We start from the raw sequence: 9982 nt of genomic DNA, 5'->3' as shown, positions 1-9982 counted from the left end.
TTTTTTTTTTTTTTTTTTGAGATGGAATTTTGCTCTTGTTGCCCAGGCTGGAGTGCAGTGGCACAATCTCGGCTCACTGCAACCTCTGCCTCCCGGGTTCAAGCAATTTTTCTGCCTCAGCCTCCTGAGTAGCTGGGATTATAGGCACGTGCCACCACACCCAGCTAATTTTTATATTTTTAGTAGAGATGGGGTTTCATGTTGGTCAGGCTGGACTCGAACTTCTGACCTCAGGTGATCCACCCACCTCGGCCTCCCAAACTGCTGGGATTACAGGCGTAAGCCACTGCACCCAGCGGCTTTTGACTAGTTATTTCTACTGAAATATACAAAGTCACCAGATTATTTTTAGTAGACTATTTCTCACAGAGGGTTCTTGGGAATCCAGTTTCTCCCCCAAAAGAAATTAGTTTCTTGTGGATACCATCCAGAGAAACACATGTTCCACTTCTTTTTATTTGAAATAACAATGAAAAAAATTTATTCTGCTAACTTCTTAAGCTCTACCAAAATTAGATATGTTTTAGAACATAAGGATACAAGGTTACATGTATTATCTTTCTATAGAGCACATTTCAAAGATAGGCACGTGAACCAGCACTTTTGTATGAAGTTTGTAAGTAAAATCAAAGTTGAGCCTGAAATACAAATTTATTGCAGCCTTCGTTGCTTGTTAACTTGAATTAATAGTGCCTGAGCAACTACAGTCAGACTTCATCTACACATGAAAAATGAAGTGGAGAATTGAGTAAATTATCTTTATATGGGCCAGGCAATTAAGACCAAAAAGCGGTTAGTTAGCCTGGATTATCCAGATTCTGGCCTTATCAGAAGGCTGCATCAGAAAGTCAGAATAAAGCACCTTAAAAAAAAGTAAAATAATCACAGTGTTGATTGGAAAGGTGCTGGGTAGATAGCCATCAAAGTTAGTCTCCCAAAGAAGGATCCCAGCCATGAAGAATTCATTCAAGCTTGCCCAAATAAGAGAGACTTGGGCAGTAATTAAACTCCTGCATATTTCTCAAACCCAAAGAGAAGGCTTTCACTTGGACAAGGCATTTTTTACAATAGATCTTCTATTAAAGACAAGGTTTTAGGGGTTTTTAGAGACTTTTAAAAATATTGCCAATTGTACCATGTTCTGGAGCAGGAATGGGCAAGGAGACCTGTGTTTCCCAAGGGAAATGACTCACGTCCCAGAATCATAAACTCAGCTCCAGCTTGCTTTCCAGGAGCCTTCACAAAAGGCTCTACTGGTTTATGCTGGACTGGGCCTTCCCATTCTTATCCCACTCGCAGAAGATCTCAGTGATGGCGATAGTGGAAGGAAAGTATTTAGTCCATCCACTTGCTGTCAAGTCAGTATGGAAGCTCCCTGGCCCTTAAGATTCAGCTCAGTGTTGACAACAAAGTCTGTAATCACAGTATTACAGTACAGCCTGTAATCACAGAATCACAGTAAGTTTTACTTTTGCCAGTTCTCAGTCGTGTATTTTTCGGCAAATGACAAAACCATTCTGAGCTGCAGTTTCCTCACAGGTAAAATGGAATTTTCAGGTATACCTTCTCACGCCTGTAATCCCAGGCTTACTTTGGGAGGCTGAGGCGGGTGGATCATGAGGTCAGGAGATTGAGACCATCCTGGCTAACATGGTGAAACCCTGTCTCTACTAAAAATACAAAAAATTAGCCAGGCTTGGTGGCAAGCACCTGTAGTCCCAGCTACTGGGGAGGCTGAGGCAGGAGAAGTGCTTGAACCTGGGAGGTGGAGGTTGCAGTGAGCCAAGATCACACTACTGCACTGCAGCCTGGGTGACAGAGCGAGACTCTATCAAAAAAAAAGTACCTTATTAGATAATTAAATAAAATAATAGTTATTCTATGCCAAGCACATAGGCACTCAACTTGATTTCATCACCCCTTATTTTAAAGTTACTTAAAGTAGTTCCAGGATAGGATCTCAACAAACATTTGTTAAATGAAAGAAAAAAAAAAAGGAAGCCATGAAGGGAGACAGCCCAAAAGGAAATGAAGCTAAATATTCTTCTCAAATAGGAACTGGAGGGCTGTGTGGCATGCAGGTCACCTCAGAGATCCAGAAAGATTGCTCTCAAGTTTGGATTGAATTGCTCTGGGCAGAGGCCCACTGCAGGAAACTCTGAAAAGACCACTGTGCTAGGCACCCTCCTCTCACTCTCAGCAACTCCCTTACCAACTTCCACCTCATGTGGTTCTGCAGTTGTCCATTCAAACACATGATAACGTGCTGCTGTGGATTTCATAAACTCTAAATCCCTGGGATCCATGTGTCTGGAGTAGAAGAACTATTCCATGCCCATTACCCTTGACAGGGGAATGGACAGTCATGCTGCCAGGCCCAGATATCTCTCCAGCCCTGACATGTTCATAGGATTCAGCCAAACCCACCTCCTGATCCTAGACACTGCTTTTCAATCTTTCCAGTTTTAACTCTTTCCCAACGTACTTTGTATGCAGGAATGATGTGAGGGAATAGACTCATATGTGAAAGTTTTTTTGTTCTCATTTATTTACATATTAGCAATTGTATTCTTTCTTTCTACTGGACAAGGATGTCTCTGAGCACTGCATATGCCCTCCTAAGAGAGCAAGAATGACTGGTCATATCATGGAGCTATACTGCTTTTAAAAGAGCAGAACTGTACGTATAGCAGAAATAAAAACAAAAGCCAAAAAACACTACGTTGGACTCATGACTTGCAACCAAAGGAATATCCAAGGTTGTGTTTCTCTCTCTAAATAATATCTTTATGGCAGTCCCAAAACTGTTGAAGCTGTTATCTTCAATCGTTGGTAAATGTTTAGTCCTTGGGAGTTAAAGGCTCATTGGATAATATAATCTTTTTTTTTTTTTTTTGAGGGACGATATCCTTTCTGCTGGGACTCTCTGACAAAAGTTTGTGAAATCGTTGACGCCTTCTGAGAATGGGTTTATATGCACTGCAGTCTTTTATGTGCCAGCACCCTGAGCAAGGTAAGGTAGTCCGTAATCACAGCCTTTGAACATCGTGGTTCCATTAGGCCGGTTGTACAGGAGCAGGCCTAATGTCTGGCTTTTCAAAGTTTAGCAATAGATGCAGTTGTTTTGTGTTGCTTTGAGGCGGATGTTGGCAAGGTGTTTAGACGCAGGAGGAAGAAGGGAAAGGGTGAGCGCTTGAAGCATTTTAAACTGCTTTCTGCAACCACTGATGTCCTTCCTACAGCCCCCAGTTGTGTGTGCCAGGGACTGGTTGTAGCTTGTAACCCACATCTCCTAGGACTGATGTGGTGATCAGTGTGGGTTTCCAGGCTACCTGATGATTAAGAACTTCTAACCATGACACTGTACAGTCATCGTCTAGTGTGTTGAGAGACTGCAATTCTTCCGCAGCTGTAAACGTCCTGAGATCTCAGGGGGATCAAAGCAAACAAAGTTCCAGAAAGGAAGAATGCAAAATATTCCATTTATTTTCCGGCCCACCACCAGGCGTCTGCTTCTTATTCTGCTTCCGTGTAAGTTTGTGGTGCATGGTCCAGTACTTCATTCTATGACGGTTGACTTGAAACCCCATGTGTGAGGAGGGAATTAGCAATCACTGATCCTGAAATGGGCAGAAGTTACAGTACCCTTCTATTGCGCTATACTTCCACCCATTCCTGCTGCTCAGTTCTTTCTTCAGGGAAGGTAGATGTAGCATCTGGTCAGGAGCCCTAGCTCCGGCTCCTTGGACAAGGAGTTTCTCTTTGCAAACTATTCTACGGTCATGCCAACTCCATCTAAATTGTGTGAGCAACACAGTGGCAATGCAGAATAGAATGAACTCGTTCTAGGTAGAATAACAATGCTGCTTTTGAGCCTTCCTATCTGATCCATCAGATAGAATAGACCAGGATCTCTGATAGAAATATGTACCACAAAGAAATACAATGGGTGTTTGTTTCAGTGTTTGGATCTGTATGTCAATGGATGGAACACTCTGGAAAAGGGATTGAATATTTTTATTATCAATTACAAGTACATTTTTAACTAAAAATATAAACTCATAGCAGCATACCTTTGAGTCCTTTCCTAAAGACCCCCATATCTCAAATTGGTGATAAACCAGAGAACTATAAAAGTTTATCCAGTTTTTCCCTCAATGCATCCCTGGAAATCTTCTTGAGAAGCAAATCATCATAAAGTTGCTTATATTTTCCTATAGGGACTGCACCATAATCAGGATGGAGATACTGATGAAGAATCTGGACTAAAATAAATCATAAATATGGCCACCGATCTACCATAAATGCAAAGCCATAACTGCTATAAACCTCAGTGATCACTTAACATTTTAAAATTATGTTCTAAATCACAGAGGCCTTTCATTTTATTACTATCAGGGACCTTAGGGATTATCTTGTCCAGTCCACAATTTGGAGATAAGAAAATTTAAATCAAAGATGATTAAGTGATTTGCTTAATTTACTTAACAGTACATCCAGGAAAGGGCTGTGGCTCCATCTTTCCCCTCTGCTGAGTTCTTCCTTGGCAATCCCCCAAGTTTAATAAGTTAAATCCCCCTGTTTAATAAGTTAAACAGGTACATGCTGATAAGAAAAGGGTGAGAATGTGCATATAGTAGATGGAAAAATTGTTTCATCATATGTGACCACATGTTAATATTTCTATTATAATAAAATATTATTTTGAGATCATTTAATGATTCTCTTATCTTTTTTTAACTTTTTTATTTTTTATTTTTACTTATTTATTTATTTAGTTTTTTGAGATAGGATCTCACTCTGTCACCCAGGCTGGAGTGCAGTGATACGATCACAGCTCACTGCAGCCTCAGCCTCCCTAAGTTCAGGTGGTCCTCTTACCTCAGTTTTTGTGTTTTTAGTAGAGATGGATTTTCACCATGTTGCCTAGGCTGGTCTCCAAGTTCTGGGCTCAAGAGACCCACTCACCTCAGCCTCCCAAAGTGGCTGGGATTGATTACAGGCATGAGCCACTGCGCCTGGCCTTATCCTCGAAATTTAGGAGAGTATTTTAAGGGCCAAAAGAATTCCTTTTTCTCCTTCTTAATAAACTTTTCTAAGCAATCATAGACTCTCAAAAACATTCCATTAGTACAGGAGTCTTTTACAAACTTTTTATGTAAAAGGCCACAAAGCAAATATTTTAGACTTCAGGCCACACAGTATCTACACGAACTATTCCGCTCTGCCATTGTATCACAAAAGCAGTCACAGAGCATACATGAAAGAATGGGCGGGGCTGTGTTCCTGTAAATCTCTACCCATGGAGACTACAATTTGAATTTCATATAGTTTTCATAATTTTTATATGTCACAAAATGCTATTCCTCATCTGATTTTTTTCCCTCAATCATTAAAAAATATAGAAACCATCCCAAGCTTGCCACCTTGCAAAAACAGGTGGAAGGTCATATTTGGTCTGTGGATTTGTTAACCTGTCTTAGCGGGAAGAAAAGGGGCTAGAGGTTCAACCTGGAAAGATTTAGTTTCAAATTTTGTTCATGCCTTGAGGTTGTGACTTAACTTTTCTATCTTAATTTGTCCACCTGTAAATGCAGGAGATGCTATCTATTTCATAGGGTGCTTGTGAGACCGAGTGAGCTGACACTCATAGAGGGCCCAGTATAGACCCTGAGACTAACAGATCTTTAAACATTAGTTCTCTTCCCTCCCTTTTCCTCTTCCTAACCCTCATACAAGTACACACACACACACACACACACACACTTTTTGCTTTTAAAAAAGTTACTGGCTGGGCACGGTGGCTCACACCTGTAATTCCAGCACTTTGGGAGGCTGAGTCGGGCGGATCACTTGACGCCAGGAGTTCAAGATCGCTCTGGGCAACATGATAAAACCCCAACTCTACAAAAATTACAAAAAATTATCCAGGCATGGTGTTGCATACATATAGTCCCAGCTACTCAGGAGCTTGAGGTGGGAGTATTGCTTGAGCCCAGAAGGTCAAAGCTGCAGTGAGCCAAGATCACACCAAGCACTTCATCCTGGGTGACAGAGCAAGACTCTGTCTCAAAAAAAAAAAAAAAAAAAAAAATTACTCTCTTTTCTTCTTATCTCTTTTCTTTTTCCCTTTCTAAGTTACCCACTGTGGCACTGAAGTATGTGAAGGCTTACCCAAGCCTTGGGTTGTGATGGTTGGACAATCAGTTTTCTTTGTTATATGGACCATTTGTTTTCCCTTTGCTATTTTTCACTCCTTAAAAGAAAAAACAAAAACCATACCAACAAACCACAAACAAGAAACCTCACATCTTTAGGAGTCCAAATGTAGGAAACAACAGATATGAGGACTTGGGTGATTAAGGCAAGAAGAAAACTTTGATCAACTCATCTTGCTTCCAGGTAGATGGACTTCAGTTTGCTGACCAAGTCAGAGTCTAGAACCTTCCACAGCTGTCACAGGGAGTCATCACCAAGCTTAGATGTGTGGCCCAGCACTTGCTGCCATTTCTCAGGCCTTGACTCAGGGCCCAATCCAACTGACCTCCAACCAACCAGAGCCATGTCCCCCATGACCAATTATCCCCTCATTGCTGGAGCCTTGGGAAATTCCCACCAATGCACAGCCTGGTGTGTGGCTAATACCAAAGTGCTCCAATCTTCCTCTAAGTCACCAACAACTCTAAAGAGAGAGACAGGAAGTGTCAAAAGGAAAGCTGGATGGATTTGTATGGAAGAAAAGGCAGGAGGTGGGGGGCTGCCATTTTCCTTGACATAAAGGCCGGCGGGGGGAGTTGGGAAAAGGTAAGTGAATAGGAACATACCATGGACACTTACCTCTGTAATCAGACCTCTAAATACCCATTAGAAAAGTTGCCTACATTCTTCCTATCTTCTTCAGTCATTGCCACGGGGGACAGACTGGGACCCCTCTAGTCAGGAAGTACGAAGCAGCATGGCGGGGCACTGGGGATTCATGAGTTGATGCAACCATGATTTCGGTTCCCAAAGAGCTTGTGCTGACAATGAAGAGACAGGCAACACACAAGAAAACAAAAGTGACCATGCCCTTAGTAAGTACTGTCCTGGGGCAGCACTGGGCCTTAGGAGCTCCTAAGAGGGCCTCCGATCCAGCAGCCCCCAACCTTTTTGGCACCAGGGACTGGTTTCATGGAAGACAATTTTTCCACAGGCTGGGGAGTGGTATCGGGGGGATGATTTTGGAATAAAACTTTCCACCTCAGATCATCAGGCATTAGATTCTCATAAGGAGCACACAACCTAGATCCCTTGCAAACACAGTTCACAATAGGGTTCTTGTTACAGTGAGAATCTAATGCTGCTGCTGATCTGACAGGAGGCAGAGCTCAGGCGGTAATGCTCTAATGCTCGCTTGCCACTCACCTCCTGCTGTGCAACTGGAGTGGAGAGAATTGGGTGGTGGTTGGGGACCCCCCTGCTCTAGTCTAGTCTATGGTTGACAGGAAAAGAAATAACAGTCAGAGGAAATGACACACACACTAGGCTAAGGGAAGAATAAGGAGGGCAGAGAGAGAAGAAAGAGGGAGAAGGAGAGAAGAGCTAGCATTTGGGGGTTCCTCTTACATGCCAGGCATCATTTCTGGATGTTTATGTGTATGGCCTCAATTATGACGTAGTTACTATGACGATCCCCTTTTACATGATGGAACAGAGAGGTGAGGTTACCTGCTCAGTGTTACACAGCTAATAGAATTCAAATCAGGCATTCGGGCTCCAGAGCCTCCACTCCTAACCACTACACAGAGAAAACAGCAAGAGAATATCGCCTGTTCAGAAGTAATGGCAAGTTATCTAGTGTGATTGAATGGAACCACACTTGTGAAACAGATGCATCAAAAAATGAACACACTTTGACAATTCCTCAAAAAACTAAAAATGGAACTATCATTTGCAATCTGATTACTGGGTGTATACCCGAAGGAATATAAATCATTCTACCATAAAGACACATGCACATTGCAGCACTGTTCACAATAGCAAAGATGTGGAATCAATCTAAATGCCCATCAAGGATAGACTGGGTGAGGAAAATGTGGTACATATACACACTGAATAAATACTATGCAGTCATAAAAAAGAATGAGATCACGTCTTTTGGGAGAACATGGATGGAGCTGGAGGCCATTATTCTTAGTAAACTAATGCGGGAACAGCAAACCAAATACCATATGGTCTAACTCATAAGTGGGAGCTAAACAATGAGAACCAATGGACACATAGAGGGGAACAACAGACACTGGGGCCTACTTGAGAGTGTTGGGTGGGAGTAGGAGGAGGAGTAGAAAAAATAGCCTTACTAGGCTTAGTACCTGGGTGATGAAATAATCTGTACATCAAACTCCATGACACAAATTTACGTATATAAATAACAAACTTGTACAAGTACCCCTGAACCTAAAATAAAAGTCAAAAAAAAAAATGAACACATTTAACATGCAGTGCAGAGAGAGACTCCTCAACACTATTCTCACTACTGTACACACAAAAAGTGATCACTGGAGCAAGCTGGATAGAATTTGAGTCACCTCTATGATGCTTGCTGGGAAAGCTACATTTTCTTTATATTATGTAATTATTTCAAAAAAAGTAAAAGAATTAAAGAAGATACTAATATAAAATTTATATGACAGTTCTAAATAATATCTTTTCAACATTTTTGGTGAAACACTTGAGCTTGCTTCCACTAACATAACTTTTATATAACAGATTTTAGGCTTCAAATAGTTACAGGGAACTTCCAATTAAGGATTTTTAATGCCCATCTTTTAAAAGTCTTGATAGTCACCGTCAATGGGAAATTTCATGCACAGAGACAGGCAATAAAACACTTACAATATTTTATTTTGCAACCATTCAGAATGGTACAAAAGTTGAAATTATTAAAATGTCTAAAAGCTCTTTTTCTTTCATTGACAAAGGTAGAAGTGAGAAAGGATTTCCAAAGCAATCACAGTCTTAAATAGGGCATTTCAAGATAATGGTGGAGCTTGTATTAGCAAGATCCACGTGCAATGTTAGGGCAGACGCCTTGTAGCTAGCTGAGCTATGACTAAAAGGACATGCCATCCACAACCAGACAGATGTATTAAATTATATGAAGAAAGAGGAGTTTCCTGCTCCACAACTTATCAGCATCTTGGGAGGCTCACTGTGCCCTGGTACATCTGGAATACGAGCTTCATCAGCATCTCCAGAAGCACCTTGTTCACAGTGCACAGTGGCTTGCTCCATGGCTGCTGCTGGGGGAGACATCCAACCCTGGTGTTGTGCTCAGCACGTCTGTAGCAGAGCAGCAGACATTAGTTGGGGCTCCCCATTCCTGCTCCTGGAATTGGGATACGCCCTTAGACCTGCTGTGCCACCCTTTGAGAAGCCCTGCACAAGGCTACTCCCAGCCTGAGGCTACCAGCAGCTTGGCTGCCCCAGGGCTGAACGAATCAGTTTCTGATGGCACATCTGTAACTCATTCATGGCTCACCAATTGGGAAGTTCTGAATTAAATAGTTCTTAAGCATGAAGTCTCTGGAGCCAGACTGCTTAGGTTTGAATCCCAGTTTCTCCTCTTCCCAGCTCTGTGTCTTTTGGGTAGGTTAATCAAAATTTCTGTTTCCTAGCTTTCTCATCTGTAAGGTCCTAGGCCTTTGTTTACAGTAATTGACTTTTCACATGAAGTGCTTTTGACTTGTCCTCAGTACTCAGTAAATGTGAGCCATGATTGTTACACTAAGATCCTTGAGTTGAACATCACTTAGTGACTGAATTTAGATACAGGTTTAATTGTTGAGACCTTTACCCTCCAAGTCTTTTTTATCTTTTTATCTTTTATTCTCAATCACTTAATATTCTTTTTTTTTTTTTTTTTTGAGATGGAATTTTGCTCTTGTTGCCCAGGCTGGAGTGCAGTGGCACAATCTCGGCTCACTGCAACCTCTGCCTCCCG

At 41.7% G+C, this 9982-nt stretch overlaps 1 protein-coding gene across 1 annotated transcript in view; it reads right to left on the bottom strand.

The window, feature by feature from the left end:
- Positions 1 to 9982, bottom strand: part of GLI3 (GLI family zinc finger 3) — a 306231-nt gene that overhangs the window by 284861 nt on the left and 11388 nt on the right. The window lies entirely within an intron of this gene.

This window comes from Colobus angolensis, unplaced genomic scaffold (genome assembly GCF_000951035.1).
Source record: "Colobus angolensis palliatus isolate OR3802 unplaced genomic scaffold, Cang.pa_1.0 Scaffold232, whole genome shotgun sequence".
Classification (NCBI taxonomy): domain Eukaryota; kingdom Metazoa; phylum Chordata; class Mammalia; order Primates; family Cercopithecidae; genus Colobus; species Colobus angolensis.
Note: the sequence above shows the minus strand (reverse complement) of the source record. Positions and strands in the feature narration are given on the sequence as shown.